At 62.3% G+C, this 27,085-nt stretch overlaps 26 non-coding genes and 1 pseudogene across 26 annotated transcripts; all 27 read right to left on the reverse strand.

The window, feature by feature from the left end:
• Positions 1 to 614: 614 nt before the first annotated feature.
• On the reverse strand, positions 615 to 778 carry LOC143789012 (U1 spliceosomal RNA). The gene has a single exon (XR_013218817.1). It is a non-coding gene; the product is annotated as a U1 spliceosomal RNA (small nuclear RNA).
• A 794-nt stretch (positions 779 to 1,572) lies between these two features.
• LOC143789014 (U1 spliceosomal RNA) lies at positions 1,573 to 1,736 on the reverse strand. Its single transcript, XR_013218819.1, has one exon. It is a non-coding gene; the product is annotated as a U1 spliceosomal RNA (small nuclear RNA).
• Positions 1,737 to 2,530: 794 nt separating this feature from the next.
• LOC143789073 (U1 spliceosomal RNA) lies at positions 2,531 to 2,675 on the reverse strand (annotated as a pseudogene).
• A 1,625-nt stretch (positions 2,676 to 4,300) lies between these two features.
• Positions 4,301 to 4,464, reverse strand: LOC143789015 (U1 spliceosomal RNA). The gene has a single exon (XR_013218820.1). It is a non-coding gene; the product is annotated as a U1 spliceosomal RNA (small nuclear RNA).
• A 794-nt stretch (positions 4,465 to 5,258) lies between these two features.
• Positions 5,259 to 5,422, reverse strand: LOC143789016 (U1 spliceosomal RNA). The gene has a single exon (XR_013218821.1). It is a non-coding gene; the product is annotated as a U1 spliceosomal RNA (small nuclear RNA).
• A 794-nt stretch (positions 5,423 to 6,216) lies between these two features.
• On the reverse strand, positions 6,217 to 6,380 carry LOC143789017 (U1 spliceosomal RNA). Its single transcript, XR_013218822.1, has one exon. It is a non-coding gene; the product is annotated as a U1 spliceosomal RNA (small nuclear RNA).
• Positions 6,381 to 7,174: 794 nt separating this feature from the next.
• On the reverse strand, positions 7,175 to 7,338 carry LOC143789018 (U1 spliceosomal RNA). Its single transcript, XR_013218823.1, has one exon. It is a non-coding gene; the product is annotated as a U1 spliceosomal RNA (small nuclear RNA).
• Positions 7,339 to 8,132: 794 nt separating this feature from the next.
• LOC143789019 (U1 spliceosomal RNA) lies at positions 8,133 to 8,296 on the reverse strand. Its single transcript, XR_013218824.1, has one exon. It is a non-coding gene; the product is annotated as a U1 spliceosomal RNA (small nuclear RNA).
• A 794-nt stretch (positions 8,297 to 9,090) lies between these two features.
• On the reverse strand, positions 9,091 to 9,254 carry LOC143789020 (U1 spliceosomal RNA). Its single transcript, XR_013218825.1, has one exon. It is a non-coding gene; the product is annotated as a U1 spliceosomal RNA (small nuclear RNA).
• Positions 9,255 to 10,048: 794 nt separating this feature from the next.
• Positions 10,049 to 10,212, reverse strand: LOC143789021 (U1 spliceosomal RNA). Its single transcript, XR_013218826.1, has one exon. It is a non-coding gene; the product is annotated as a U1 spliceosomal RNA (small nuclear RNA).
• A 794-nt stretch (positions 10,213 to 11,006) lies between these two features.
• LOC143789022 (U1 spliceosomal RNA) lies at positions 11,007 to 11,170 on the reverse strand. The gene has a single exon (XR_013218827.1). It is a non-coding gene; the product is annotated as a U1 spliceosomal RNA (small nuclear RNA).
• A 794-nt stretch (positions 11,171 to 11,964) lies between these two features.
• On the reverse strand, positions 11,965 to 12,128 carry LOC143789023 (U1 spliceosomal RNA). The gene has a single exon (XR_013218828.1). It is a non-coding gene; the product is annotated as a U1 spliceosomal RNA (small nuclear RNA).
• Positions 12,129 to 12,922: 794 nt separating this feature from the next.
• On the reverse strand, positions 12,923 to 13,086 carry LOC143789025 (U1 spliceosomal RNA). Its single transcript, XR_013218830.1, has one exon. It is a non-coding gene; the product is annotated as a U1 spliceosomal RNA (small nuclear RNA).
• A 794-nt stretch (positions 13,087 to 13,880) lies between these two features.
• Positions 13,881 to 14,044, reverse strand: LOC143789026 (U1 spliceosomal RNA). The gene has a single exon (XR_013218831.1). It is a non-coding gene; the product is annotated as a U1 spliceosomal RNA (small nuclear RNA).
• A 794-nt stretch (positions 14,045 to 14,838) lies between these two features.
• Positions 14,839 to 15,002, reverse strand: LOC143789028 (U1 spliceosomal RNA). The gene has a single exon (XR_013218832.1). It is a non-coding gene; the product is annotated as a U1 spliceosomal RNA (small nuclear RNA).
• A 794-nt stretch (positions 15,003 to 15,796) lies between these two features.
• On the reverse strand, positions 15,797 to 15,960 carry LOC143789029 (U1 spliceosomal RNA). Its single transcript, XR_013218833.1, has one exon. It is a non-coding gene; the product is annotated as a U1 spliceosomal RNA (small nuclear RNA).
• Positions 15,961 to 16,754: 794 nt separating this feature from the next.
• On the reverse strand, positions 16,755 to 16,918 carry LOC143789030 (U1 spliceosomal RNA). Its single transcript, XR_013218834.1, has one exon. It is a non-coding gene; the product is annotated as a U1 spliceosomal RNA (small nuclear RNA).
• A 794-nt stretch (positions 16,919 to 17,712) lies between these two features.
• LOC143789031 (U1 spliceosomal RNA) lies at positions 17,713 to 17,876 on the reverse strand. The gene has a single exon (XR_013218835.1). It is a non-coding gene; the product is annotated as a U1 spliceosomal RNA (small nuclear RNA).
• Positions 17,877 to 18,670: 794 nt separating this feature from the next.
• On the reverse strand, positions 18,671 to 18,834 carry LOC143789032 (U1 spliceosomal RNA). The gene has a single exon (XR_013218836.1). It is a non-coding gene; the product is annotated as a U1 spliceosomal RNA (small nuclear RNA).
• A 794-nt stretch (positions 18,835 to 19,628) lies between these two features.
• On the reverse strand, positions 19,629 to 19,792 carry LOC143789033 (U1 spliceosomal RNA). Its single transcript, XR_013218837.1, has one exon. It is a non-coding gene; the product is annotated as a U1 spliceosomal RNA (small nuclear RNA).
• A 794-nt stretch (positions 19,793 to 20,586) lies between these two features.
• Positions 20,587 to 20,750, reverse strand: LOC143789034 (U1 spliceosomal RNA). Its single transcript, XR_013218838.1, has one exon. It is a non-coding gene; the product is annotated as a U1 spliceosomal RNA (small nuclear RNA).
• A 794-nt stretch (positions 20,751 to 21,544) lies between these two features.
• LOC143789035 (U1 spliceosomal RNA) lies at positions 21,545 to 21,708 on the reverse strand. Its single transcript, XR_013218839.1, has one exon. It is a non-coding gene; the product is annotated as a U1 spliceosomal RNA (small nuclear RNA).
• Positions 21,709 to 22,502: 794 nt separating this feature from the next.
• Positions 22,503 to 22,666, reverse strand: LOC143789037 (U1 spliceosomal RNA). Its single transcript, XR_013218841.1, has one exon. It is a non-coding gene; the product is annotated as a U1 spliceosomal RNA (small nuclear RNA).
• Positions 22,667 to 23,460: 794 nt separating this feature from the next.
• LOC143789038 (U1 spliceosomal RNA) lies at positions 23,461 to 23,624 on the reverse strand. The gene has a single exon (XR_013218842.1). It is a non-coding gene; the product is annotated as a U1 spliceosomal RNA (small nuclear RNA).
• Positions 23,625 to 24,418: 794 nt separating this feature from the next.
• LOC143789039 (U1 spliceosomal RNA) lies at positions 24,419 to 24,582 on the reverse strand. Its single transcript, XR_013218843.1, has one exon. It is a non-coding gene; the product is annotated as a U1 spliceosomal RNA (small nuclear RNA).
• Positions 24,583 to 25,376: 794 nt separating this feature from the next.
• Positions 25,377 to 25,540, reverse strand: LOC143789040 (U1 spliceosomal RNA). The gene has a single exon (XR_013218844.1). It is a non-coding gene; the product is annotated as a U1 spliceosomal RNA (small nuclear RNA).
• Positions 25,541 to 26,334: 794 nt separating this feature from the next.
• LOC143789041 (U1 spliceosomal RNA) lies at positions 26,335 to 26,498 on the reverse strand. Its single transcript, XR_013218845.1, has one exon. It is a non-coding gene; the product is annotated as a U1 spliceosomal RNA (small nuclear RNA).
• Positions 26,499 to 27,085: the final 587 nt, after the last annotated feature.

The raw sequence follows: 27,085 nt of genomic DNA on the forward strand, positions 1-27,085 counted from the left end.
CTCAAGTCCAAAGCCGCCCAAGATGCACAGCGGCAGCCTGAGTCATTTGCATAGAGGAGCGTTGGCTCCGCCCCAGCAGCCTCACGCTGCTGCGCTGGCCTGAGAACATGCTGTAGACAGCTCGAGCTCCAGCTGCCGGCCGGCACCCTCTCGTGACTCGCTCATCTCCGCTCAAGAGGATGCACGCTGGAGGGAGGCTCAAGGGCAGGAGGCCCAAACCGCAGCAGATAGCCGCGCACCAGCGGCCCACTCACAGGTCCAGCTCCAGCCCGAAGGCTGCGAGATGGGGATGCTGCAGGTGCCCTCCCGTGAGCGAGCGGGCGGGCCTGCCTGCCCCTGCAGACAAGCAGAGCAAGCCATGTCGTCACCAAGTCAATGAGATGCAAATGAGGTGATCATTCCCCACCAGCCAGGGGGGCCAAAAAAGGGCCAAAGTGTCAAGCAAAGGCAACAACCTCAAACAAAACCAAGCAAGCAGCGACGACACAGGGAAGGTGGCATCCTTCCCCCACAAGGGGGAGCCAAAGGCCACATCTGCCTGCTTTGAGCTTCTCCAAAGTCTCACGTTGGCTCAGCAGAGCATCTTTAGTGTTCTGTCTTTGACCATAGGAAATCAGGGGAAAGCGCGAACGCAGTCCCCCACTACCACAAATTATGCAGTCGAGTTTCCCGCATTTGGGGAAATCGCAGGGGTCAGCACACCCGGAGTGCAATGGATGAGCCTCACCCTGGGAGAACCACCTTAGTGATCATGGTATCTCCCCTGCCAGGTAAGTATGAGTTGGGGCCCGCCGGCCCGACGAGCGCCCCTCCGACGCAGCTCCCCAACATCGCGGAGTCTCGGGCCCGGAAGGGAGGGGGCGGGGGTGGCGTTCGGCACAGACCGCACGGAGGCTCCTCGAGTGGGAGGCGCCGGTCGCTCCCGACGCCCACTCCGCCCCCCACAGGGCAGGCCGAGCTCAAGTCCAAAGCCGCCCAAGATGCACAGCGGCAGCCTGAGTCATTTGCATAGAGGAGCGTTGGCTCCGCCCCAGCAGCCTCACGCTGCTGCGCTGGCCTGAGAACATGCTGTAGACAGCTCGAGCTCCAGCTGCCGGCCGGCACCCTCTCGTGACTCGCTCATCTCCGCTCAAGAGGATGCACGCTGGAGGGAGGCTCAAGGGCAGGAGGCCCAAACCGCAGCAGATAGCCGCGCACCAGCGGCCCACTCACAGGTCCAGCTCCAGCCCGAAGGCTGCGAGATGGGGATGCTGCAGGTGCCCTCCCGTGAGCGAGCGGGCGGGCCTGCCTGCCCCTGCAGACAAGCAGAGCAAGCCATGTCGTCACCAAGTCAATGAGATGCAAATGAGGTGATCATTCCCCACCAGCCAGGGGGGCCAAAAAAGGGCCAAAGTGTCAAGCAAAGGCAACAACCTCAAACAAAACCAAGCAAGCAGCGACGACACAGGGAAGGTGGCATCCTTCCCCCACAAGGGGGAGCCAAAGGCCACATCTGCCTGCTTTGAGCTTCTCCAAAGTCTCACGTTGGCTCAGCAGAGCATCTTTAGTGTTCTGTCTTTGACCATAGGAAATCAGGGGAAAGCGCGAACGCAGTCCCCCACTACCACAAATTATGCAGTCGAGTTTCCCGCATTTGGGGAAATCGCAGGGGTCAGCACACCCGGAGTGCAATGGATGAGCCTCACCCTGGGAGAACCACCTTAGTGATCATGGTATCTCCCCTGCCAGGTAAGTATGAGTTGGGGCCCGCCGGCCCGACGAGCGCCCCTCCGACGCAGCTCCCCAACATCGCGGAGTCTCGGGCCCGGAAGGGAGGGGGCGGGGGTGGCGTTCGGCACAGACCGCACGGAGGCTCCTCGAGTGGGAGGCGCCGGTCGCTCCCGACGCCCACTCCGCCCCCCACAGGGCAGGCCGAGCTCAAGTCCAAAGCCGCCCAAGATGCACAGCGGCAGCCTGAGTCATTTGCATAGAGGAGCGTTGGCTCCGCCCCAGCAGCCTCACGCTGCTGCGCTGGCCTGAGAACATGCTGTAGACAGCTCGAGCTCCAGCTGCCGGCCGGCACCCTCTCGTGACTCGCTCATCTCCGCTCAAGAGGATGCACGCTGGAGGGAGGCTCAAGGGCAGGAGGCCCAAACCGCAGCAGATAGCCGCGCACCAGCGGCCCACTCACAGGTCCAGCTCCAGCCCGAAGGCTGCGAGATGGGGATGCTGCAGGTGCCCTCCCGTGAGCGAGCGGGCGGGCCTGCCTGCCCCTGCAGACAAGCAGAGCAAGCCATGTCGTCACCAAGTCAATGAGATGCAAATGAGGTGATCATTCCCCACCAGCCAGGGGGGCCAAAAAAGGGCCAAAGTGTCAAGCAAAGGCAACAACCTCAAACAAAACCAAGCAAGCAGCGACGACACAGGGAAGGTGGCATCCTTCCCCCACAAGGGGGAGCCAAAGGCCACATCTGCCTGCTTTGAGCTTCTCCAAAGTCTCACGTTGGCTCAGCAGAGCATCTTTAGTGTTCTGTCTTTGACCATAGGAAATCAGGGGAAAGCGCGAACGCAGTCCCCCACTACCACAAATTATGCAGTCGAGTTTCCCGCATTTGGGGAAATCGCAGGGGTCAGCACACCCGGAGTGCAATGGATGAGCCTCACCCTGGGAGAACCACCTTAGGCTACGTTCACATTTGCGTTGTGCGCCGCAGCGTCGGCGCCGCAACGCACAACGCAAACAAAAACGCAGTTGCGTTATGAACAAAAAACGCAGCGTTTTGCGCCGCATGCGCCCCCCCAAAGTCTAGACAATTTTTGCAATTTTTTTGGAAAACGCATGCGTCGTACAACGCACCACGACGCAAGTACTTGCGTCGTCTGCGTTGTCAATGCAAATCAATGGGAAAAAAGGCGCATCGACGACGCAAAAGCGACGCAAACACGACGCATGCGTTTTTTAAAAAGTCGGCGCCGCAAAAAAAATGCAACATGTTGCGTTTGCCGCGCCCTGACAGGTGCGCCCTAACGCCGCATGCGGCGTACGACGCACCAAAACGCATGACAACGCATGTACATGCGGCGCCATGCGGCCCCAATGTTAAAGATAGGGCCGCACGACGCATGCGTTTTGGTGCGGCGACGACGCTGCGGCGCACAACGCAAATGTGAACGTAGCCTTAGTGATCATGGTATCTCCCCTGCCAGGTAAGGCTACGTTCACATTAGCGGCGCCCGCCGCAGCGGCGGGCGCCGCAGCGGCGCCGCATGCATCATGCGCCCCTATATTTAACATGGGGGCGCATGGACATGCGGTGCACTTGCTTTTTGCGCCGCATGCGTCCCTGCGGCGCCCGCGTCGGGTCGCGGAGGACGCAGCAAGTTGCATTTTTGCTGCGTCCAAAATCAATGAAAAAAAGGACGCATGCGGCGCAAAAAGCTGCGTTGTGCATGTGTTCACATTTGCGCTGTGCGTTGCGGCGGCGACGCTGCGGCGCACACCGCAAATGTGAACGTAGCCTAAGTATGAGTTGGGGCCCGCCGGCCCGACGAGCGCCCCTCCGACGCAGCTCCCCAACATCGCGGAGTCTCGGGCCCGGAAGGGAGGGGGCGGGGGTGGCGTTCGGCACAGACCGCACGGAGGCTCCTCGAGTGGGAGGCGCCGGTCGCTCCCGACGCCCACTCCGCCCCCCACAGGGCAGGCCGAGCTCAAGTCCAAAGCCGCCCAAGATGCACAGCGGCAGCCTGAGTCATTTGCATAGAGGAGCGTTGGCTCCGCCCCAGCAGCCTCACGCTGCTGCGCTGGCCTGAGAACATGCTGTAGACAGCTCGAGCTCCAGCTGCCGGCCGGCACCCTCTCGTGACTCGCTCATCTCCGCTCAAGAGGATGCACGCTGGAGGGAGGCTCAAGGGCAGGAGGCCCAAACCGCAGCAGATAGCCGCGCACCAGCGGCCCACTCACAGGTCCAGCTCCAGCCCGAAGGCTGCGAGATGGGGATGCTGCAGGTGCCCTCCCGTGAGCGAGCGGGCGGGCCTGCCTGCCCCTGCAGACAAGCAGAGCAAGCCATGTCGTCACCAAGTCAATGAGATGCAAATGAGGTGATCATTCCCCACCAGCCAGGGGGGCCAAAAAAGGGCCAAAGTGTCAAGCAAAGGCAACAACCTCAAACAAAACCAAGCAAGCAGCGACGACACAGGGAAGGTGGCATCCTTCCCCCACAAGGGGGAGCCAAAGGCCACATCTGCCTGCTTTGAGCTTCTCCAAAGTCTCACGTTGGCTCAGCAGAGCATCTTTAGTGTTCTGTCTTTGACCATAGGAAATCAGGGGAAAGCGCGAACGCAGTCCCCCACTACCACAAATTATGCAGTCGAGTTTCCCGCATTTGGGGAAATCGCAGGGGTCAGCACACCCGGAGTGCAATGGATGAGCCTCACCCTGGGAGAACCACCTTAGTGATCATGGTATCTCCCCTGCCAGGTAAGTATGAGTTGGGGCCCGCCGGCCCGACGAGCGCCCCTCCGACGCAGCTCCCCAACATCGCGGAGTCTCGGGCCCGGAAGGGAGGGGGCGGGGGTGGCGTTCGGCACAGACCGCACGGAGGCTCCTCGAGTGGGAGGCGCCGGTCGCTCCCGACGCCCACTCCGCCCCCCACAGGGCAGGCCGAGCTCAAGTCCAAAGCCGCCCAAGATGCACAGCGGCAGCCTGAGTCATTTGCATAGAGGAGCGTTGGCTCCGCCCCAGCAGCCTCACGCTGCTGCGCTGGCCTGAGAACATGCTGTAGACAGCTCGAGCTCCAGCTGCCGGCCGGCACCCTCTCGTGACTCGCTCATCTCCGCTCAAGAGGATGCACGCTGGAGGGAGGCTCAAGGGCAGGAGGCCCAAACCGCAGCAGATAGCCGCGCACCAGCGGCCCACTCACAGGTCCAGCTCCAGCCCGAAGGCTGCGAGATGGGGATGCTGCAGGTGCCCTCCCGTGAGCGAGCGGGCGGGCCTGCCTGCCCCTGCAGACAAGCAGAGCAAGCCATGTCGTCACCAAGTCAATGAGATGCAAATGAGGTGATCATTCCCCACCAGCCAGGGGGGCCAAAAAAGGGCCAAAGTGTCAAGCAAAGGCAACAACCTCAAACAAAACCAAGCAAGCAGCGACGACACAGGGAAGGTGGCATCCTTCCCCCACAAGGGGGAGCCAAAGGCCACATCTGCCTGCTTTGAGCTTCTCCAAAGTCTCACGTTGGCTCAGCAGAGCATCTTTAGTGTTCTGTCTTTGACCATAGGAAATCAGGGGAAAGCGCGAACGCAGTCCCCCACTACCACAAATTATGCAGTCGAGTTTCCCGCATTTGGGGAAATCGCAGGGGTCAGCACACCCGGAGTGCAATGGATGAGCCTCACCCTGGGAGAACCACCTTAGTGATCATGGTATCTCCCCTGCCAGGTAAGTATGAGTTGGGGCCCGCCGGCCCGACGAGCGCCCCTCCGACGCAGCTCCCCAACATCGCGGAGTCTCGGGCCCGGAAGGGAGGGGGCGGGGGTGGCGTTCGGCACAGACCGCACGGAGGCTCCTCGAGTGGGAGGCGCCGGTCGCTCCCGACGCCCACTCCGCCCCCCACAGGGCAGGCCGAGCTCAAGTCCAAAGCCGCCCAAGATGCACAGCGGCAGCCTGAGTCATTTGCATAGAGGAGCGTTGGCTCCGCCCCAGCAGCCTCACGCTGCTGCGCTGGCCTGAGAACATGCTGTAGACAGCTCGAGCTCCAGCTGCCGGCCGGCACCCTCTCGTGACTCGCTCATCTCCGCTCAAGAGGATGCACGCTGGAGGGAGGCTCAAGGGCAGGAGGCCCAAACCGCAGCAGATAGCCGCGCACCAGCGGCCCACTCACAGGTCCAGCTCCAGCCCGAAGGCTGCGAGATGGGGATGCTGCAGGTGCCCTCCCGTGAGCGAGCGGGCGGGCCTGCCTGCCCCTGCAGACAAGCAGAGCAAGCCATGTCGTCACCAAGTCAATGAGATGCAAATGAGGTGATCATTCCCCACCAGCCAGGGGGGCCAAAAAAGGGCCAAAGTGTCAAGCAAAGGCAACAACCTCAAACAAAACCAAGCAAGCAGCGACGACACAGGGAAGGTGGCATCCTTCCCCCACAAGGGGGAGCCAAAGGCCACATCTGCCTGCTTTGAGCTTCTCCAAAGTCTCACGTTGGCTCAGCAGAGCATCTTTAGTGTTCTGTCTTTGACCATAGGAAATCAGGGGAAAGCGCGAACGCAGTCCCCCACTACCACAAATTATGCAGTCGAGTTTCCCGCATTTGGGGAAATCGCAGGGGTCAGCACACCCGGAGTGCAATGGATGAGCCTCACCCTGGGAGAACCACCTTAGTGATCATGGTATCTCCCCTGCCAGGTAAGTATGAGTTGGGGCCCGCCGGCCCGACGAGCGCCCCTCCGACGCAGCTCCCCAACATCGCGGAGTCTCGGGCCCGGAAGGGAGGGGGCGGGGGTGGCGTTCGGCACAGACCGCACGGAGGCTCCTCGAGTGGGAGGCGCCGGTCGCTCCCGACGCCCACTCCGCCCCCCACAGGGCAGGCCGAGCTCAAGTCCAAAGCCGCCCAAGATGCACAGCGGCAGCCTGAGTCATTTGCATAGAGGAGCGTTGGCTCCGCCCCAGCAGCCTCACGCTGCTGCGCTGGCCTGAGAACATGCTGTAGACAGCTCGAGCTCCAGCTGCCGGCCGGCACCCTCTCGTGACTCGCTCATCTCCGCTCAAGAGGATGCACGCTGGAGGGAGGCTCAAGGGCAGGAGGCCCAAACCGCAGCAGATAGCCGCGCACCAGCGGCCCACTCACAGGTCCAGCTCCAGCCCGAAGGCTGCGAGATGGGGATGCTGCAGGTGCCCTCCCGTGAGCGAGCGGGCGGGCCTGCCTGCCCCTGCAGACAAGCAGAGCAAGCCATGTCGTCACCAAGTCAATGAGATGCAAATGAGGTGATCATTCCCCACCAGCCAGGGGGGCCAAAAAAGGGCCAAAGTGTCAAGCAAAGGCAACAACCTCAAACAAAACCAAGCAAGCAGCGACGACACAGGGAAGGTGGCATCCTTCCCCCACAAGGGGGAGCCAAAGGCCACATCTGCCTGCTTTGAGCTTCTCCAAAGTCTCACGTTGGCTCAGCAGAGCATCTTTAGTGTTCTGTCTTTGACCATAGGAAATCAGGGGAAAGCGCGAACGCAGTCCCCCACTACCACAAATTATGCAGTCGAGTTTCCCGCATTTGGGGAAATCGCAGGGGTCAGCACACCCGGAGTGCAATGGATGAGCCTCACCCTGGGAGAACCACCTTAGTGATCATGGTATCTCCCCTGCCAGGTAAGTATGAGTTGGGGCCCGCCGGCCCGACGAGCGCCCCTCCGACGCAGCTCCCCAACATCGCGGAGTCTCGGGCCCGGAAGGGAGGGGGCGGGGGTGGCGTTCGGCACAGACCGCACGGAGGCTCCTCGAGTGGGAGGCGCCGGTCGCTCCCGACGCCCACTCCGCCCCCCACAGGGCAGGCCGAGCTCAAGTCCAAAGCCGCCCAAGATGCACAGCGGCAGCCTGAGTCATTTGCATAGAGGAGCGTTGGCTCCGCCCCAGCAGCCTCACGCTGCTGCGCTGGCCTGAGAACATGCTGTAGACAGCTCGAGCTCCAGCTGCCGGCCGGCACCCTCTCGTGACTCGCTCATCTCCGCTCAAGAGGATGCACGCTGGAGGGAGGCTCAAGGGCAGGAGGCCCAAACCGCAGCAGATAGCCGCGCACCAGCGGCCCACTCACAGGTCCAGCTCCAGCCCGAAGGCTGCGAGATGGGGATGCTGCAGGTGCCCTCCCGTGAGCGAGCGGGCGGGCCTGCCTGCCCCTGCAGACAAGCAGAGCAAGCCATGTCGTCACCAAGTCAATGAGATGCAAATGAGGTGATCATTCCCCACCAGCCAGGGGGGCCAAAAAAGGGCCAAAGTGTCAAGCAAAGGCAACAACCTCAAACAAAACCAAGCAAGCAGCGACGACACAGGGAAGGTGGCATCCTTCCCCCACAAGGGGGAGCCAAAGGCCACATCTGCCTGCTTTGAGCTTCTCCAAAGTCTCACGTTGGCTCAGCAGAGCATCTTTAGTGTTCTGTCTTTGACCATAGGAAATCAGGGGAAAGCGCGAACGCAGTCCCCCACTACCACAAATTATGCAGTCGAGTTTCCCGCATTTGGGGAAATCGCAGGGGTCAGCACACCCGGAGTGCAATGGATGAGCCTCACCCTGGGAGAACCACCTTAGTGATCATGGTATCTCCCCTGCCAGGTAAGTATGAGTTGGGGCCCGCCGGCCCGACGAGCGCCCCTCCGACGCAGCTCCCCAACATCGCGGAGTCTCGGGCCCGGAAGGGAGGGGGCGGGGGTGGCGTTCGGCACAGACCGCACGGAGGCTCCTCGAGTGGGAGGCGCCGGTCGCTCCCGACGCCCACTCCGCCCCCCACAGGGCAGGCCGAGCTCAAGTCCAAAGCCGCCCAAGATGCACAGCGGCAGCCTGAGTCATTTGCATAGAGGAGCGTTGGCTCCGCCCCAGCAGCCTCACGCTGCTGCGCTGGCCTGAGAACATGCTGTAGACAGCTCGAGCTCCAGCTGCCGGCCGGCACCCTCTCGTGACTCGCTCATCTCCGCTCAAGAGGATGCACGCTGGAGGGAGGCTCAAGGGCAGGAGGCCCAAACCGCAGCAGATAGCCGCGCACCAGCGGCCCACTCACAGGTCCAGCTCCAGCCCGAAGGCTGCGAGATGGGGATGCTGCAGGTGCCCTCCCGTGAGCGAGCGGGCGGGCCTGCCTGCCCCTGCAGACAAGCAGAGCAAGCCATGTCGTCACCAAGTCAATGAGATGCAAATGAGGTGATCATTCCCCACCAGCCAGGGGGGCCAAAAAAGGGCCAAAGTGTCAAGCAAAGGCAACAACCTCAAACAAAACCAAGCAAGCAGCGACGACACAGGGAAGGTGGCATCCTTCCCCCACAAGGGGGAGCCAAAGGCCACATCTGCCTGCTTTGAGCTTCTCCAAAGTCTCACGTTGGCTCAGCAGAGCATCTTTAGTGTTCTGTCTTTGACCATAGGAAATCAGGGGAAAGCGCGAACGCAGTCCCCCACTACCACAAATTATGCAGTCGAGTTTCCCGCATTTGGGGAAATCGCAGGGGTCAGCACACCCGGAGTGCAATGGATGAGCCTCACCCTGGGAGAACCACCTTAGTGATCATGGTATCTCCCCTGCCAGGTAAGTATGAGTTGGGGCCCGCCGGCCCGACGAGCGCCCCTCCGACGCAGCTCCCCAACATCGCGGAGTCTCGGGCCCGGAAGGGAGGGGGCGGGGGTGGCGTTCGGCACAGACCGCACGGAGGCTCCTCGAGTGGGAGGCGCCGGTCGCTCCCGACGCCCACTCCGCCCCCCACAGGGCAGGCCGAGCTCAAGTCCAAAGCCGCCCAAGATGCACAGCGGCAGCCTGAGTCATTTGCATAGAGGAGCGTTGGCTCCGCCCCAGCAGCCTCACGCTGCTGCGCTGGCCTGAGAACATGCTGTAGACAGCTCGAGCTCCAGCTGCCGGCCGGCACCCTCTCGTGACTCGCTCATCTCCGCTCAAGAGGATGCACGCTGGAGGGAGGCTCAAGGGCAGGAGGCCCAAACCGCAGCAGATAGCCGCGCACCAGCGGCCCACTCACAGGTCCAGCTCCAGCCCGAAGGCTGCGAGATGGGGATGCTGCAGGTGCCCTCCCGTGAGCGAGCGGGCGGGCCTGCCTGCCCCTGCAGACAAGCAGAGCAAGCCATGTCGTCACCAAGTCAATGAGATGCAAATGAGGTGATCATTCCCCACCAGCCAGGGGGGCCAAAAAAGGGCCAAAGTGTCAAGCAAAGGCAACAACCTCAAACAAAACCAAGCAAGCAGCGACGACACAGGGAAGGTGGCATCCTTCCCCCACAAGGGGGAGCCAAAGGCCACATCTGCCTGCTTTGAGCTTCTCCAAAGTCTCACGTTGGCTCAGCAGAGCATCTTTAGTGTTCTGTCTTTGACCATAGGAAATCAGGGGAAAGCGCGAACGCAGTCCCCCACTACCACAAATTATGCAGTCGAGTTTCCCGCATTTGGGGAAATCGCAGGGGTCAGCACACCCGGAGTGCAATGGATGAGCCTCACCCTGGGAGAACCACCTTAGTGATCATGGTATCTCCCCTGCCAGGTAAGTATGAGTTGGGGCCCGCCGGCCCGACGAGCGCCCCTCCGACGCAGCTCCCCAACATCGCGGAGTCTCGGGCCCGGAAGGGAGGGGGCGGGGGTGGCGTTCGGCACAGACCGCACGGAGGCTCCTCGAGTGGGAGGCGCCGGTCGCTCCCGACGCCCACTCCGCCCCCCACAGGGCAGGCCGAGCTCAAGTCCAAAGCCGCCCAAGATGCACAGCGGCAGCCTGAGTCATTTGCATAGAGGAGCGTTGGCTCCGCCCCAGCAGCCTCACGCTGCTGCGCTGGCCTGAGAACATGCTGTAGACAGCTCGAGCTCCAGCTGCCGGCCGGCACCCTCTCGTGACTCGCTCATCTCCGCTCAAGAGGATGCACGCTGGAGGGAGGCTCAAGGGCAGGAGGCCCAAACCGCAGCAGATAGCCGCGCACCAGCGGCCCACTCACAGGTCCAGCTCCAGCCCGAAGGCTGCGAGATGGGGATGCTGCAGGTGCCCTCCCGTGAGCGAGCGGGCGGGCCTGCCTGCCCCTGCAGACAAGCAGAGCAAGCCATGTCGTCACCAAGTCAATGAGATGCAAATGAGGTGATCATTCCCCACCAGCCAGGGGGGCCAAAAAAGGGCCAAAGTGTCAAGCAAAGGCAACAACCTCAAACAAAACCAAGCAAGCAGCGACGACACAGGGAAGGTGGCATCCTTCCCCCACAAGGGGGAGCCAAAGGCCACATCTGCCTGCTTTGAGCTTCTCCAAAGTCTCACGTTGGCTCAGCAGAGCATCTTTAGTGTTCTGTCTTTGACCATAGGAAATCAGGGGAAAGCGCGAACGCAGTCCCCCACTACCACAAATTATGCAGTCGAGTTTCCCGCATTTGGGGAAATCGCAGGGGTCAGCACACCCGGAGTGCAATGGATGAGCCTCACCCTGGGAGAACCACCTTAGTGATCATGGTATCTCCCCTGCCAGGTAAGTATGAGTTGGGGCCCGCCGGCCCGACGAGCGCCCCTCCGACGCAGCTCCCCAACATCGCGGAGTCTCGGGCCCGGAAGGGAGGGGGCGGGGGTGGCGTTCGGCACAGACCGCACGGAGGCTCCTCGAGTGGGAGGCGCCGGTCGCTCCCGACGCCCACTCCGCCCCCCACAGGGCAGGCCGAGCTCAAGTCCAAAGCCGCCCAAGATGCACAGCGGCAGCCTGAGTCATTTGCATAGAGGAGCGTTGGCTCCGCCCCAGCAGCCTCACGCTGCTGCGCTGGCCTGAGAACATGCTGTAGACAGCTCGAGCTCCAGCTGCCGGCCGGCACCCTCTCGTGACTCGCTCATCTCCGCTCAAGAGGATGCACGCTGGAGGGAGGCTCAAGGGCAGGAGGCCCAAACCGCAGCAGATAGCCGCGCACCAGCGGCCCACTCACAGGTCCAGCTCCAGCCCGAAGGCTGCGAGATGGGGATGCTGCAGGTGCCCTCCCGTGAGCGAGCGGGCGGGCCTGCCTGCCCCTGCAGACAAGCAGAGCAAGCCATGTCGTCACCAAGTCAATGAGATGCAAATGAGGTGATCATTCCCCACCAGCCAGGGGGGCCAAAAAAGGGCCAAAGTGTCAAGCAAAGGCAACAACCTCAAACAAAACCAAGCAAGCAGCGACGACACAGGGAAGGTGGCATCCTTCCCCCACAAGGGGGAGCCAAAGGCCACATCTGCCTGCTTTGAGCTTCTCCAAAGTCTCACGTTGGCTCAGCAGAGCATCTTTAGTGTTCTGTCTTTGACCATAGGAAATCAGGGGAAAGCGCGAACGCAGTCCCCCACTACCACAAATTATGCAGTCGAGTTTCCCGCATTTGGGGAAATCGCAGGGGTCAGCACACCCGGAGTGCAATGGATGAGCCTCACCCTGGGAGAACCACCTTAGTGATCATGGTATCTCCCCTGCCAGGTAAGTATGAGTTGGGGCCCGCCGGCCCGACGAGCGCCCCTCCGACGCAGCTCCCCAACATCGCGGAGTCTCGGGCCCGGAAGGGAGGGGGCGGGGGTGGCGTTCGGCACAGACCGCACGGAGGCTCCTCGAGTGGGAGGCGCCGGTCGCTCCCGACGCCCACTCCGCCCCCCACAGGGCAGGCCGAGCTCAAGTCCAAAGCCGCCCAAGATGCACAGCGGCAGCCTGAGTCATTTGCATAGAGGAGCGTTGGCTCCGCCCCAGCAGCCTCACGCTGCTGCGCTGGCCTGAGAACATGCTGTAGACAGCTCGAGCTCCAGCTGCCGGCCGGCACCCTCTCGTGACTCGCTCATCTCCGCTCAAGAGGATGCACGCTGGAGGGAGGCTCAAGGGCAGGAGGCCCAAACCGCAGCAGATAGCCGCGCACCAGCGGCCCACTCACAGGTCCAGCTCCAGCCCGAAGGCTGCGAGATGGGGATGCTGCAGGTGCCCTCCCGTGAGCGAGCGGGCGGGCCTGCCTGCCCCTGCAGACAAGCAGAGCAAGCCATGTCGTCACCAAGTCAATGAGATGCAAATGAGGTGATCATTCCCCACCAGCCAGGGGGGCCAAAAAAGGGCCAAAGTGTCAAGCAAAGGCAACAACCTCAAACAAAACCAAGAAAGCAGCGACGACACAGGGAAGGTGGCATCCTTCCCCCACAAGGGGGAGCCAAAGGCCACATCTGCCTGCTTTGAGCTTCTCCAAAGTCTCACGTTGGCTCAGCAGAGCATCTTTAGTGTTCTGTCTTTGACCATAGGAAATCAGGGGAAAGCGCGAACGCAGTCCCCCACTACCACAAATTATGCAGTCGAGTTTCCCGCATTTGGGGAAATCGCAGGGGTCAGCACACCCGGAGTGCAATGGATGAGCCTCACCCTGGGAGAACCACCTTAGTGATCATGGTATCTCCCCTGCCAGGTAAGTATGAGTTGGGGCCCGCCGGCCCGACGAGCGCCCCTCCGACGCAGCTCCCCAACATCGCGGAGTCTCGGGCCCGGAAGGGAGGGGGCGGGGGTGGCGTTCGGCACAGACCGCACGGAGGCTCCTCGAGTGGGAGGCGCCGGTCGCTCCCGACGCCCACTCCGCCCCCCACAGGGCAGGCCGAGCTCAAGTCCAAAGCCGCCCAAGATGCACAGCGGCAGCCTGAGTCATTTGCATAGAGGAGCGTTGGCTCCGCCCCAGCAGCCTCACGCTGCTGCGCTGGCCTGAGAACATGCTGTAGACAGCTCGAGCTCCAGCTGCCGGCCGGCACCCTCTCGTGACTCGCTCATCTCCGCTCAAGAGGATGCACGCTGGAGGGAGGCTCAAGGGCAGGAGGCCCAAACCGCAGCAGATAGCCGCGCACCAGCGGCCCACTCACAGGTCCAGCTCCAGCCCGAAGGCTGCGAGATGGGGATGCTGCAGGTGCCCTCCCGTGAGCGAGCGGGCGGGCCTGCCTGCCCCTGCAGACAAGCAGAGCAAGCCATGTCGTCACCAAGTCAATGAGATGCAAATGAGGTGATCATTCCCCACCAGCCAGGGGGGCCAAAAAAGGGCCAAAGTGTCAAGCAAAGGCAACAACCTCAAACAAAACCAAGCAAGCAGCGACGACACAGGGAAGGTGGCATCCTTCCCCCACAAGGGGGAGCCAAAGGCCACATCTGCCTGCTTTGAGCTTCTCCAAAGTCTCACGTTGGCTCAGCAGAGCATCTTTAGTGTTCTGTCTTTGACCATAGGAAATCAGGGGAAAGCGCGAACGCAGTCCCCCACTACCACAAATTATGCAGTCGAGTTTCCCGCATTTGGGGAAATCGCAGGGGTCAGCACACCCGGAGTGCAATGGATGAGCCTCACCCTGGGAGAACCACCTTAGTGATCATGGTATCTCCCCTGCCAGGTAAGTATGAGTTGGGGCCCGCCGGCCCGACGAGCGCCCCTCCGACGCAGCTCCCCAACATCGCGGAGTCTCGGGCCCGGAAGGGAGGGGGCGGGGGTGGCGTTCGGCACAGACCGCACGGAGGCTCCTCGAGTGGGAGGCGCCGGTCGCTCCCGACGCCCACTCCGCCCCCCACAGGGCAGGCCGAGCTCAAGTCCAAAGCCGCCCAAGATGCACAGCGGCAGCCTGAGTCATTTGCATAGAGGAGCGTTGGCTCCGCCCCAGCAGCCTCACGCTGCTGCGCTGGCCTGAGAACATGCTGTAGACAGCTCGAGCTCCAGCTGCCGGCCGGCACCCTCTCGTGACTCGCTCATCTCCGCTCAAGAGGATGCACGCTGGAGGGAGGCTCAAGGGCAGGAGGCCCAAACCGCAGCAGATAGCCGCGCACCAGCGGCCCACTCACAGGTCCAGCTCCAGCCCGAAGGCTGCGAGATGGGGATGCTGCAGGTGCCCTCCCGTGAGCGAGCGGGCGGGCCTGCCTGCCCCTGCAGACAAGCAGAGCAAGCCATGTCGTCACCAAGTCAATGAGATGCAAATGAGGTGATCATTCCCCACCAGCCAGGGGGGCCAAAAAAGGGCCAAAGTGTCAAGCAAAGGCAACAACCTCAAACAAAACCAAGCAAGCAGCGACGACACAGGGAAGGTGGCATCCTTCCCCCACAAGGGGGAGCCAAAGGCCACATCTGCCTGCTTTGAGCTTCTCCAAAGTCTCACGTTGGCTCAGCAGAGCATCTTTAGTGTTCTGTCTTTGACCATAGGAAATCAGGGGAAAGCGCGAACGCAGTCCCCCACTACCACAAATTATGCAGTCGAGTTTCCCGCATTTGGGGAAATCGCAGGGGTCAGCACACCCGGAGTGCAATGGATGAGCCTCACCCTGGGAGAACCACCTTAGTGATCATGGTATCTCCCCTGCCAGGTAAGTATGAGTTGGGGCCCGCCGGCCCGACGAGCGCCCCTCCGACGCAGCTCCCCAACATCGCGGAGTCTCGGGCCCGGAAGGGAGGGGGCGGGGGTGGCGTTCGGCACAGACCGCACGGAGGCTCCTCGAGTGGGAGGCGCCGGTCGCTCCCGACGCCCACTCCGCCCCCCACAGGGCAGGCCGAGCTCAAGTCCAAAGCCGCCCAAGATGCACAGCGGCAGCCTGAGTCATTTGCATAGAGGAGCGTTGGCTCCGCCCCAGCAGCCTCACGCTGCTGCGCTGGCCTGAGAACATGCTGTAGACAGCTCGAGCTCCAGCTGCCGGCCGGCACCCTCTCGTGACTCGCTCATCTCCGCTCAAGAGGATGCACGCTGGAGGGAGGCTCAAGGGCAGGAGGCCCAAACCGCAGCAGATAGCCGCGCACCAGCGGCCCACTCACAGGTCCAGCTCCAGCCCGAAGGCTGCGAGATGGGGATGCTGCAGGTGCCCTCCCGTGAGCGAGCGGGCGGGCCTGCCTGCCCCTGCAGACAAGCAGAGCAAGCCATGTCGTCACCAAGTCAATGAGATGCAAATGAGGTGATCATTCCCCACCAGCCAGGGGGGCCAAAAAAGGGCCAAAGTGTCAAGCAAAGGCAACAACCTCAAACAAAACCAAGCAAGCAGCGACGACACAGGGAAGGTGGCATCCTTCCCCCACAAGGGGGAGCCAAAGGCCACATCTGCCTGCTTTGAGCTTCTCCAAAGTCTCACGTTGGCTCAGCAGAGCATCTTTAGTGTTCTGTCTTTGACCATAGGAAATCAGGGGAAAGCGCGAACGCAGTCCCCCACTACCACAAATTATGCAGTCGAGTTTCCCGCATTTGGGGAAATCGCAGGGGTCAGCACACCCGGAGTGCAATGGATGAGCCTCACCCTGGGAGAACCACCTTAGTGATCATGGTATCTCCCCTGCCAGGTAAGTATGAGTTGGGGCCCGCCGGCCCGACGAGCGCCCCTCCGACGCAGCTCCCCAACATCGCGGAGTCTCGGGCCCGGAAGGGAGGGGGCGGGGGTGGCGTTCGGCACAGACCGCACGGAGGCTCCTCGAGTGGGAGGCGCCGGTCGCTCCCGACGCCCACTCCGCCCCCCACAGGGCAGGCCGAGCTCAAGTCCAAAGCCGCCCAAGATGCACAGCGGCAGCCTGAGTCATTTGCATAGAGGAGCGTTGGCTCCGCCCCAGCAGCCTCACGCTGCTGCGCTGGCCTGAGAACATGCTGTAGACAGCTCGAGCTCCAGCTGCCGGCCGGCACCCTCTCGTGACTCGCTCATCTCCGCTCAAGAGGATGCACGCTGGAGGGAGGCTCAAGGGCAGGAGGCCCAAACCGCAGCAGATAGCCGCGCACCAGCGGCCCACTCACAGGTCCAGCTCCAGCCCGAAGGCTGCGAGATGGGGATGCTGCAGGTGCCCTCCCGTGAGCGAGCGGGCGGGCCTGCCTGCCCCTGCAGACAAGCAGAGCAAGCCATGTCGTCACCAAGTCAATGAGATGCAAATGAGGTGATCATTCCCCACCAGCCAGGGGGGCCAAAAAAGGGCCAAAGTGTCAAGCAAAGGCAACAACCTCAAACAAAACCAAGCAAGCAGCGACGACACAGGGAAGGTGGCATCCTTCCCCCACAAGGGGGAGCCAAAGGCCACATCTGCCTGCTTTGAGCTTCTCCAAAGTCTCACGTTGGCTCAGCAGAGCATCTTTAGTGTTCTGTCTTTGACCATAGGAAATCAGGGGAAAGCGCGAACGCAGTCCCCCACTACCACAAATTATGCAGTCGAGTTTCCCGCATTTGGGGAAATCGCAGGGGTCAGCACACCCGGAGTGCAATGGATGAGCCTCACCCTGGGAGAACCACCTTAGTGATCATGGTATCTCCCCTGCCAGGTAAGTATGAGTTGGGGCCCGCCGGCCCGACGAGCGCCCCTCCGACGCAGCTCCCCAACATCGCGGAGTCTCGGGCCCGGAAGGGAGGGGGCGGGGGTGGCGTTCGGCACAGACCGCACGGAGGCTCCTCGAGTGGGAGGCGCCGGTCGCTCCCGACGCCCACTCCGCCCCCCACAGGGCAGGCCGAGCTCAAGTCCAAAGCCGCCCAAGATGCACAGCGGCAGCCTGAGTCATTTGCATAGAGGAGCGTTGGCTCCGCCCCAGCAGCCTCACGCTGCTGCGCTGGCCTGAGAACATGCTGTAGACAGCTCGAGCTCCAGCTGCCGGCCGGCACCCTCTCGTGACTCGCTCATCTCCGCTCAAGAGGATGCACGCTGGAGGGAGGCTCAAGGGCAGGAGGCCCAAACCGCAGCAGATAGCCGCGCACCAGCGGCCCACTCACAGGTCCAGCTCCAGCCCGAAGGCTGCGAGATGGGGATGCTGCAGGTGCCCTCCCGTGAGCGAGCGGGCGGGCCTGCCTGCCCCTGCAGACAAGCAGAGCAAGCCATGTCGTCACCAAGTCAATGAGATGCAAATGAGGTGATCATTCCCCACCAGCCAGGGGGGCCAAAAAAGGGCCAAAGTGTCAAGCAAAGGCAACAACCTCAAACAAAACCAAGCAAGCAGCGACGACACAGGGAAGGTGGCATCCTTCCCCCACAAGGGGGAGCCAAAGGCCACATCTGCCTGCTTTGAGCTTCTCCAAAGTCTCACGTTGGCTCAGCAGAGCATCTTTAGTGTTCTGTCTTTGACCATAGGAAATCAGGGGAAAGCGCGAACGCAGTCCCCCACTACCACAAATTATGCAGTCGAGTTTCCCGCATTTGGGGAAATCGCAGGGGTCAGCACACCCGGAGTGCAATGGATGAGCCTCACCCTGGGAGAACCACCTTAGTGATCATGGTATCTCCCCTGCCAGGTAAGTATGAGTTGGGGCCCGCCGGCCCGACGAGCGCCCCTCCGACGCAGCTCCCCAACATCGCGGAGTCTCGGGCCCGGAAGGGAGGGGGCGGGGGTGGCGTTCGGCACAGACCGCACGGAGGCTCCTCGAGTGGGAGGCGCCGGTCGCTCCCGACGCCCACTCCGCCCCCCACAGGGCAGGCCGAGCTCAAGTCCAAAGCCGCCCAAGATGCACAGCGGCAGCCTGAGTCATTTGCATAGAGGAGCGTTGGCTCCGCCCCAGCAGCCTCACGCTGCTGCGCTGGCCTGAGAACATGCTGTAGACAGCTCGAGCTCCAGCTGCCGGCCGGCACCCTCTCGTGACTCGCTCATCTCCGCTCAAGAGGATGCACGCTGGAGGGAGGCTCAAGGGCAGGAGGCCCAAACCGCAGCAGATAGCCGCGCACCAGCGGCCCACTCACAGGTCCAGCTCCAGCCCGAAGGCTGCGAGATGGGGATGCTGCAGGTGCCCTCCCGTGAGCGAGCGGGCGGGCCTGCCTGCCCCTGCAGACAAGCAGAGCAAGCCATGTCGTCACCAAGTCAATGAGATGCAAATGAGGTGATCATTCCCCACCAGCCAGGGGGGCCAAAAAAGGGCCAAAGTGTCAAGCAAAGGCAACAACCTCAAACAAAACCAAGCAAGCAGCGACGACACAGGGAAGGTGGCATCCTTCCCCCACAAGGGGGAGCCAAAGGCCACATCTGCCTGCTTTGAGCTTCTCCAAAGACTCACGTTGGCTCAGCAGAGCATCTTTAGTGTTCTGTCTTTGACCATAGGAAATCAGGGGAAAGCGCGAACGCAGTCCCCCACTACCACAAATTATGCAGTCGAGTTTCCCGCATTTGGGGAAATCGCAGGGGTCAGCACACCCGGAGTGCAATGGATGAGCCTCACCCTGGGAGAACCACCTTAGTGATCATGGTATCTCCCCTGCCAGGTAAGTATGAGTTGGGGCCCGCCGGCCCGACGAGCGCCCCTCCGACGCAGCTCCCCAACATCGCGGAGTCTCGGGCCCGGAAGGGAGGGGGCGGGGGTGGCGTTCGGCACAGACCGCACGGAGGCTCCTCGAGTGGGAGGCGCCGGTCGCTCCCGACGCCCACTCCGCCCCCCACAGGGCAGGCCGAGCTCAAGTCCAAAGCCGCCCAAGATGCACAGCGGCAGCCTGAGTCATTTGCATAGAGGAGCGTTGGCTCCGCCCCAGCAGCCTCACGCTGCTGCGCTGGCCTGAGAACATGCTGTAGACAGCTCGAGCTCCAGCTGCCGGCCGGCACCCTCTCGTGACTCGCTCATCTCCGCTCAAGAGGATGCACGCTGGAGGGAGGCTCAAGGGCAGGAGGCCCAAACCGCAGCAGATAGCCGCGCACCAGCGGCCCACTCACAGGTCCAGCTCCAGCCCGAAGGCTGCGAGATGGGGATGCTGCAGGTGCCCTCCCGTGAGCGAGCGGGCGGGCCTGCCTGCCCCTGCAGACAAGCAGAGCAAGCCATGTCGTCACCAAGTCAATGAGATGCAAATGAGGTGATCATTCCCCACCAGCCAGGGGGGCCAAAAAAGGGCCAAAGTGTCAAGCAAAGGCAACAACCTCAAACAAAACCAAGCAAGCAGCGACGACACAGGGAAGGTGGCATCCTTCCCCCACAAGGGGGAGCCAAAGGCCACATCTGCCTGCTTTGAGCTTCTCCAAAGTCTCACGTTGGCTCAGCAGAGCATCTATAGTGTTCTGTCTTTGACCATAGGAAATCAGGGGAAAGCGCGAACGCAGTCCCCCACTACCACAAATTATGCAGTCGAGTTTCCCGCATTTGGGGAAATCGCAGGGGTCAGCACACCCGGAGTGCAATGGATGAGCCTCACCCTGGGAGAACCACCTTAGTGATCATGGTATCTCCCCTGCCAGGTAAGTATGAGTTGGGGCCCGCCGGCCCGACGAGCGCCCCTCCGACGCAGCTCCCCAACATCGCGGAGTCTCGGGCCCGGAAGGGAGGGGGCGGGGGTGGCGTTCGGCACAGACCGCACGGAGGCTCCTCGAGTGGGAGGCGCCGGTCGCTCCCGACGCCCACTCCGCCCCCCACAGGGCAGGCCGAGCTCAAGTCCAAAGCCGCCCAAGATGCACAGCGGCAGCCTGAGTCATTTGCATAGAGGAGCGTTGGCTCCGCCCCAGCAGCCTCACGCTGCTGCGCTGGCCTGAGAACATGCTGTAGACAGCTCGAGCTCCAGCTGCCGGCCGGCACCCTCTCGTGACTCGCTCATCTCCGCTCAAGAGGATGCACGCTGGAGGGAGGCTCAAGGGCAGGAGGCCCAAACCGCAGCAGATAGCCGCGCACCAGCGGCCCACTCACAGGTCCAGCTCCAGCCCGAAGGCTGCGAGATGGGGATGCTGCAGGTGCCCTCCCGTGAGCGAGCGGGCGGGCCTGCCTGCCCCTGCAGACAAGCAGAGCAAGCCATGTCGTCACCAAGTCAATGAGATGCAAATGAGGTGATCATTCCCCACCAGCCAGGGGGGCCAAAAAAGGGCCAAAGTGTCAAGCAAAGGCAACAACCTCAAACAAAACCAAGCAAGCAGCGACGACACAGGGAAGGTGGCATCCTTCCCCCACAAGGGGGAGCCAAAGGCCACATCTGCCTGCTTTGAGCTTCTCCAAAGTCTCACGTTGGCTCAGCAGAGCATCTTTAGTGTTCTGTCTTTGACCATAGGAAATCAGGGGAAAGCGCGAACGCAGTCCCCCACTACCACAAATTATGCAGTCGAGTTTCCCGCATTTGGGGAAATCGCAGGGGTCAGCACACCCGGAGTGCAATGGATGAGCCTCACCCTGGGAGAACCACCTTAGTGATCATGGTATCTCCCCTGCCAGGTAAGTATGAGTTGGGGCCCGCCGGCCCGACGAGCGCCCCTCCGACGCAGCTCCCCAACATCGCGGAGTCTCGGGCCCGGAAGGGAGGGGGCGGGGGTGGCGTTCGGCACAGACCGCACGGAGGCTCCTCGAGTGGGAGGCGCCGGTCGCTCCCGACGCCCACTCCGCCCCCCACAGGGCAGGCCGAGCTCAAGTCCAAAGCCGCCCAAGATGCACAGCGGCAGCCTGAGTCATTTGCATAGAGGAGCGTTGGCTCCGCCCCAGCAGCCTCACGCTGCTGCGCTGGCCTGAGAACATGCTGTAGACAGCTCGAGCTCCAGCTGCCGGCCGGCACCCTCTCGTGACTCGCTCATCTCCGCTCAAGAGGATGCACGCTGGAGGGAGGCTCAAGGGCAGGAGGCCCAAACCGCAGCAGATAGCCGCGCACCAGCGGCCCACTCACAGGTCCAGCTCCAGCCCGAAGGCTGCGAGATGGGGATGCTGCAGGTGCCCTCCCGTGAGCGAGCGGGCGGGCCTGCCTGCCCCTGCAGACAAGCAGAGCAAGCCATGTCGTCACCAAGTCAATGAGATGCAAATGAGGTGATCATTCCCCACCAGCCAGGGGGGCCAAAAAAGGGCCAAAGTGTCAAGCAAAGGCAACAACCTCAAACAAAACCAAGCAAGCAGCGACGACACAGGGAAGGTGGCATCCTTCCCCCACAAGGGGGAGCCAAAGGCCACATCTGCCTGCTTTGAGCTTCTCCAAAGTCTCACGTTGGCTCAGCAGAGCATCTTTAGTGTTCTGTCTTTGACCATAGGAAATCAGGGGAAAGCGCGAACGCAGTCCCCCACTACCACAAATTATGCAGTCGAGTTTCCCGCATTTGGGGAAATCGCAGGGGTCAGCACACCCGGAGTGCAATGGATGAGCCTCACCCTGGGAGAACCACCTTAGTGATCATGGTATCTCCCCTGCCAGGTAAGTATGAGTTGGGGCCCGCCGGCCCGACGAGCGCCCCTCCGACGCAGCTCCCCAACATCGCGGAGTCTCGGGCCCGGAAGGGAGGGGGCGGGGGTGGCGTTCGGCACAGACCGCACGGAGGCTCCTCGAGTGGGAGGCGCCGGTCGCTCCCGACGCCCACTCCGCCCCCCACAGGGCAGGCCGAGCTCAAGTCCAAAGCCGCCCAAGATGCACAGCGGCAGCCTGAGTCATTTGCATAGAGGAGCGTTGGCTCCGCCCCAGCAGCCTCACGCTGCTGCGCTGGCCTGAGAACATGCTGTAGACAGCTCGAGCTCCAGCTGCCGGCCGGCACCCTCTCGTGACTCGCTCATCTCCGCTCAAGAGGATGCACGCTGGAGGGAGGCTCAAGGGCAGGAGGCCCAAACCGCAGCAGATAGCCGCGCACCAGCGGCCCACTCACAGGTCCAGCTCCAGCCCGAAGGCTGCGAGATGGGGATGCTGCAGGTGCCCTCCCGTGAGCGAGCGGGCGGGCCTGCCTGCCCCTGCAGACAAGCAGAGCAAGCCATGTCGTCACCAAGTCAATGAGATGCAAATGAGGTGATCATTCCCCACCAGCCAGGGGGGCCAAAAAAGGGCCAAAGTGTCAAGCAAAGGCAACAACCTCAAACAAAACCAAGCAAGCAGCGACGACACAGGGAAGGTGGCATCCTTCCCCCACAAGGGGGAGCCAAAGGCCACATCTGCCTGCTTTGAGCTTCTCCAAAGTCTCACGTTGGCTCAGCAGAGCATCTTTAGTGTTCTGTCTTTGACCATAGGAAATCAGGGGAAAGCGCGAACGCAGTCCCCCACTACCACAAATTATGCAGTCGAGTTTCCCGCATTTGGGGAAATCGCAGGGGTCAGCACACCCGGAGTGCAATGGATGAGCCTCACCCTGGGAGAACCACCTTAGTGATCATGGTATCTCCCCTGCCAGGTAAGTATGAGTTGGGGCCCGCCGGCCCGACGAGCGCCCCTCCGACGCAGCTCCCCAACATCGCGGAGTCTCGGGCCCGGAAGGGAGGGGGCGGGGGTGGCGTTCGGCACAGACCGCACGGAGGCTCCTCGAGTGGGAGGCGCCGGTCGCTCCCGACGCCCACTCCGCCCCCCACAGGGCAGGCCGAGCTCAAGTCCAAAGCCGCCCAAGATGCACAGCGGCAGCCTGAGTCATTTGCATAGAGGAGCGTTGGCTCCGCCCCAGCAGCCTCACGCTGCTGCGCTGGCCTGAGAACATGCTGTAGACAGCTCGAGCTCCAGCTGCCGGCCGGCACCCTCTCGTGACTCGCTCATCTCCGCTCAAGAGGATGCACGCTGGAGGGAGGCTCAAGGGCAGGAGGCCCAAACCGCAGCAGATAGCCGCGCACCAGCGGCCCACTCACAGGTCCAGCTCCAGCCCGAAGGCTGCGAGATGGGGATGCTGCAGGTGCCCTCCCGTGAGCGAGCGGGCGGGCCTGCCTGCCCCTGCAGACAAGCAGAGCAAGCCATGTCGTCACCAAGTCAATGAGATGCAAATGAGGTGATCATTCCCCACCAGCCAGGGGGGCCAAAAAAGGGCCAAAGTGTCAAGCAAAGGCAACAACCTCAAACAAAACCAAGCAAGCAGCGACGACACAGGGAAGGTGGCATCCTTCCCCCACAAGGGGGAGCCAAAGGCCACATCTGCCTGCTTTGAGCTTCTCCAAAGTCTCACGTTGGCTCAGCAGAGCATCTTTAGTGTTCTGTCTTTGACCATAGGAAATCAGGGGAAAGCGCGAACGCAGTCCCCCACTACCACAAATTATGCAGTCGAGTTTCCCGCATTTGGGGAAATCGCAGGGGTCAGCACACCCGGAGTGCAATGGATGAGCCTCACCCTGGGAGAACCACCTTAGTGATCATGGTATCTCCCCTGCCAGGTAAGTATGAGTTGGGGCCCGCCGGCCCGACGAGCGCCCCTCCGACGCAGCTCCCCAACATCGCGGAGTCTCGGGCCCGGAAGGGAGGGGGCGGGGGTGGCGTTCGGCACAGACCGCACGGAGGCTCCTCGAGTGGGAGGCGCCGGTCGCTCCCGACGCCCACTCCGCCCCCCACAGGGCAGGCCGAGCTCAAGTCCAAAGCCGCCCAAGATGCACAGCGGCAGCCTGAGTCATTTGCATAGAGGAGCGTTGGCTCCGCCCCAGCAGCCTCACGCTGCTGCGCTGGCCTGAGAACATGCTGTAGACAGCTCGAGCTCCAGCTGCCGGCCGGCACCCTCTCGTGACTCGCTCATCTCCGCTCAAGAGGATGCACGCTGGAGGGAGGCTCAAGGGCAGGAGGCCCAAACCGCAGCAGATAGCCGCGCACCAGCGGCCCACTCACAGGTCCAGCTCCAGCCCGAAGGCTGCGAGATGGGGATGCTGCAGGTGCCCTCCCGTGAGCGAGCGGGCGGGCCTGCCTGCCCCTGCAGACAAGCAGAGCAAGCCATGTCGTCACCAAGTCAATGAGATGCAAATGAGGTGATCATTCCCCACCAGCCAGGGGGGCCAAAAAAGGGCCAAAGTGTCAAGCAAAGGCAACAACCTCAAACAAAACCAAGCAAGCAGCGACGACACAGGGAAGGTGGCATCCTTCCCCCACAAGGGGGAGCCAAAGGCCACATCTGCCTGCTTTGAGCTTCTCCAAAGTCTCACGTTGGCTCAGCAGAGCATCTTTAGTGTTCTGTCTTTGACCATAGGAAATCAGGGGAAAGCGCGAACGCAGTCCCCCACTACCACAAATTATGCAGTCGAGTTTCCCGCATTTGGGGAAATCGCAGGGGTCAGCACACCCGGAGTGCAATGGATGAGCCTCACCCTGGGAGAACCACCTTAGTGATCATGGTATCTCCCCTGCCAGGTAAGTATGAGTTGGGGCCCGCCGGCCCGACGAGCGCCCCTCCGACGCAGCTCCCCAACATCGCGGAGTCTCGGGCCCGGAAGGGAGGGGGCGGGGGTGGCGTTCGGCACAGACCGCACGGAGGCTCCTCGAGTGGGAGGCGCCGGTCGCTCCCGACGCCCACTCCGCCCCCCACAGGGCAGGCCGAGCTCAAGTCCAAAGCCGCCCAAGATGCACAGCGGCAGCCTGAGTCATTTGCATAGAGGAGCGTTGGCTCCGCCCCAGCAGCCTCACGCTGCTGCGCTGGCCTGAGAACATGCTGTAGACAGCTCGAGCTCCAGCTGCCGGCCGGCACCCTCTCGTGACTCGCTCATCTCCGCTCAAGAGGATGCACGCTGGAGGGAGGCTCAAGGGCAGGAGGCCCAAACCGCAGCAGATAGCCGCGCACCAGCGGCCCACTCACAGGTCCAGCTCCAGCCCGAAGGCTGCGAGATGGGGATGCTGCAGGTGCCCTCCCGTGAGCGAGCGGGCGGGCCTGCCTGCCCCTGCAGACAAGCAGAGCAAGCCATGTCGTCACCAAGTCAATGAGATGCAAATGAGGTGATCATTCCCCACCAGCCAGGGGGGCCAAAAAAGGGCCAAAGTGTCAAGCAAAGGCAACAACCTCAAACAAAACCAAGCAAGCAGCGACGACACAGGGAAGGTGGCATCCTTCCCCCACAAGGGGGAGCCAAAGGCCACATCTGCCTGCTTTGAGCTTCTCCAAAGTCTCACGTTGGCTCAGCAGAGCATCTTTAGTGTTCTGTCTTTGACCATAGGAAATCAGGGGAAAGCGCGAACGCAGTCCCCCACTACCACAAATTATGCAGTCGAGTTTCCCGCATTTGGGGAAATCGCAGGGGTCAGCACACCCGGAGTGCAATGGATGAGCCTCACCCTGGGAGAACCACCTTAGTGATCATGGTATCTCCCCTGCCAGGTAAGTATGAGTTGGGGCCCGCCGGCCCGACGAGCGCCCCTCCGACGCAGCTCCCCAACATCGCGGAGTCTCGGGCCCGGAAGGGAGGGGGCGGGGGTGGCGTTCGGCACAGACCGCACGGAGGCTCCTCGAGTGGGAGGCGCCGGTCGCTCCCGACGCCCACTCCGCCCCCCACAGGGCAGGCCGAGCTCAAGTCCAAAGCCGCCCAAGATGCACAGCGGCAGCCTGAGTCATTTGCATAGAGGAGCGTTGGCTCCGCCCCAGCAGCCTCACGCTGCTGCGCTGGCCTGAGAACATGCTGTAGACAGCTCGAGCTCCAGCTGCCGGCCGGCACCCTCTCGTGACTCGCTCATCTCCGCTCAAGAGGATGCACGCTGGAGGGAGGCTCAAGGGCAGGAGGCCCAAACCGCAGCAGATAGCCGCGCACCAGCGGCCCACTCACAGGTCCAGCTCCAGCCCGAAGGCTGCGAGATGGGGATGCTGCAGGTGCCCTCCCGTGAGCGAGCGGGCGGGCCTGCCTGCCCCTGCAGACAAGCAGAGCAAGCCATGTCGTCACCAAGTCAATGAGATGCAAATGAGGTGATCATTCCCCACCAGCCAGGGGGGCCAAAAAAGGGCCAAAGTGTCAAGCAAAGGCAACAACCTCAAACAAAACCAAGCAAGCAGCGACGACACAGGGAAGGTGGCATCCTTCCCCCACAAGGGGGAGCCAAAGGCCACATCTGCCTGCTTTGAGCTTCTCCAAAGTCTCACGTTGGCTCAGCAGAGCATCTTTAGTGTTCTGTCTTTGACCATAGGAAATCAGGGGAAAGCGCGAACGCAGTCCCCCACTACCACAAATTATGCAGTCGAGTTTCCCGCATTTGGGGAAATCGCAGGGGTCAGCACACCCGGAGTGCAATGGATGAGCCTCACCCTGGGAGAACCACCTTAGTGATCATGGTATCTCCCCTGCCAGGTAAGTATGAGTTGGGGCCCGCCGGCCCGACGAGCGCCCCTCCGACGCAGCTCCCCAACATCGCGGAGTCTCGGGCCCGGAAGGGAGGGGGCGGGGGTGGCGTTCGGCACAGACCGCACGGAGGCTCCTCGAGTGGGAGGCGCCGGTCGCTCCCGACGCCCACTCCGCCCCCCACAGGGCAGGCCGAGCTCAAGTCCAAAGCCGCCCAAGATGCACAGCGGCAGCCTGAGTCATTTGCATAGAGGAGCGTTGGCTCCGCCCCAGCAGCCTCACGCTGCTGCGCTGGCCTGAGAACATGCTGTAGACAGCTCGAGCTCCAGCTGCCGGCCGGCACCCTCTCGTGACTCGCTCATCTCCGCTCAAGAGGATGCACGCTGGAGGGAGGCTCAAGGGCAGGAGGCCCAAACCGCAGCAGATAGCCGCGCACCAGCGGCCCACTCACAGGTCCAGCTCCAGCCCGAAGGCTGCGAGATGGGGATGCTGCAGGTGCCCTCCCGTGAGCGAGCGGGCGGGCCTGCCTGCCCCTGCAGACAAGCAGAGCAAGCCATGTCGTCACCAAGTCAATGAGATGCAAATGAGGTGATCATTCCCCACC

This window comes from Ranitomeya variabilis (assembly GCF_051348905.1).
Source record: "Ranitomeya variabilis isolate aRanVar5 chromosome 1 unlocalized genomic scaffold, aRanVar5.hap1 SUPER_1_unloc_2, whole genome shotgun sequence".
NCBI classification, from domain to species: Eukaryota; Metazoa; Chordata; class Amphibia; order Anura; family Dendrobatidae; genus Ranitomeya; species Ranitomeya variabilis.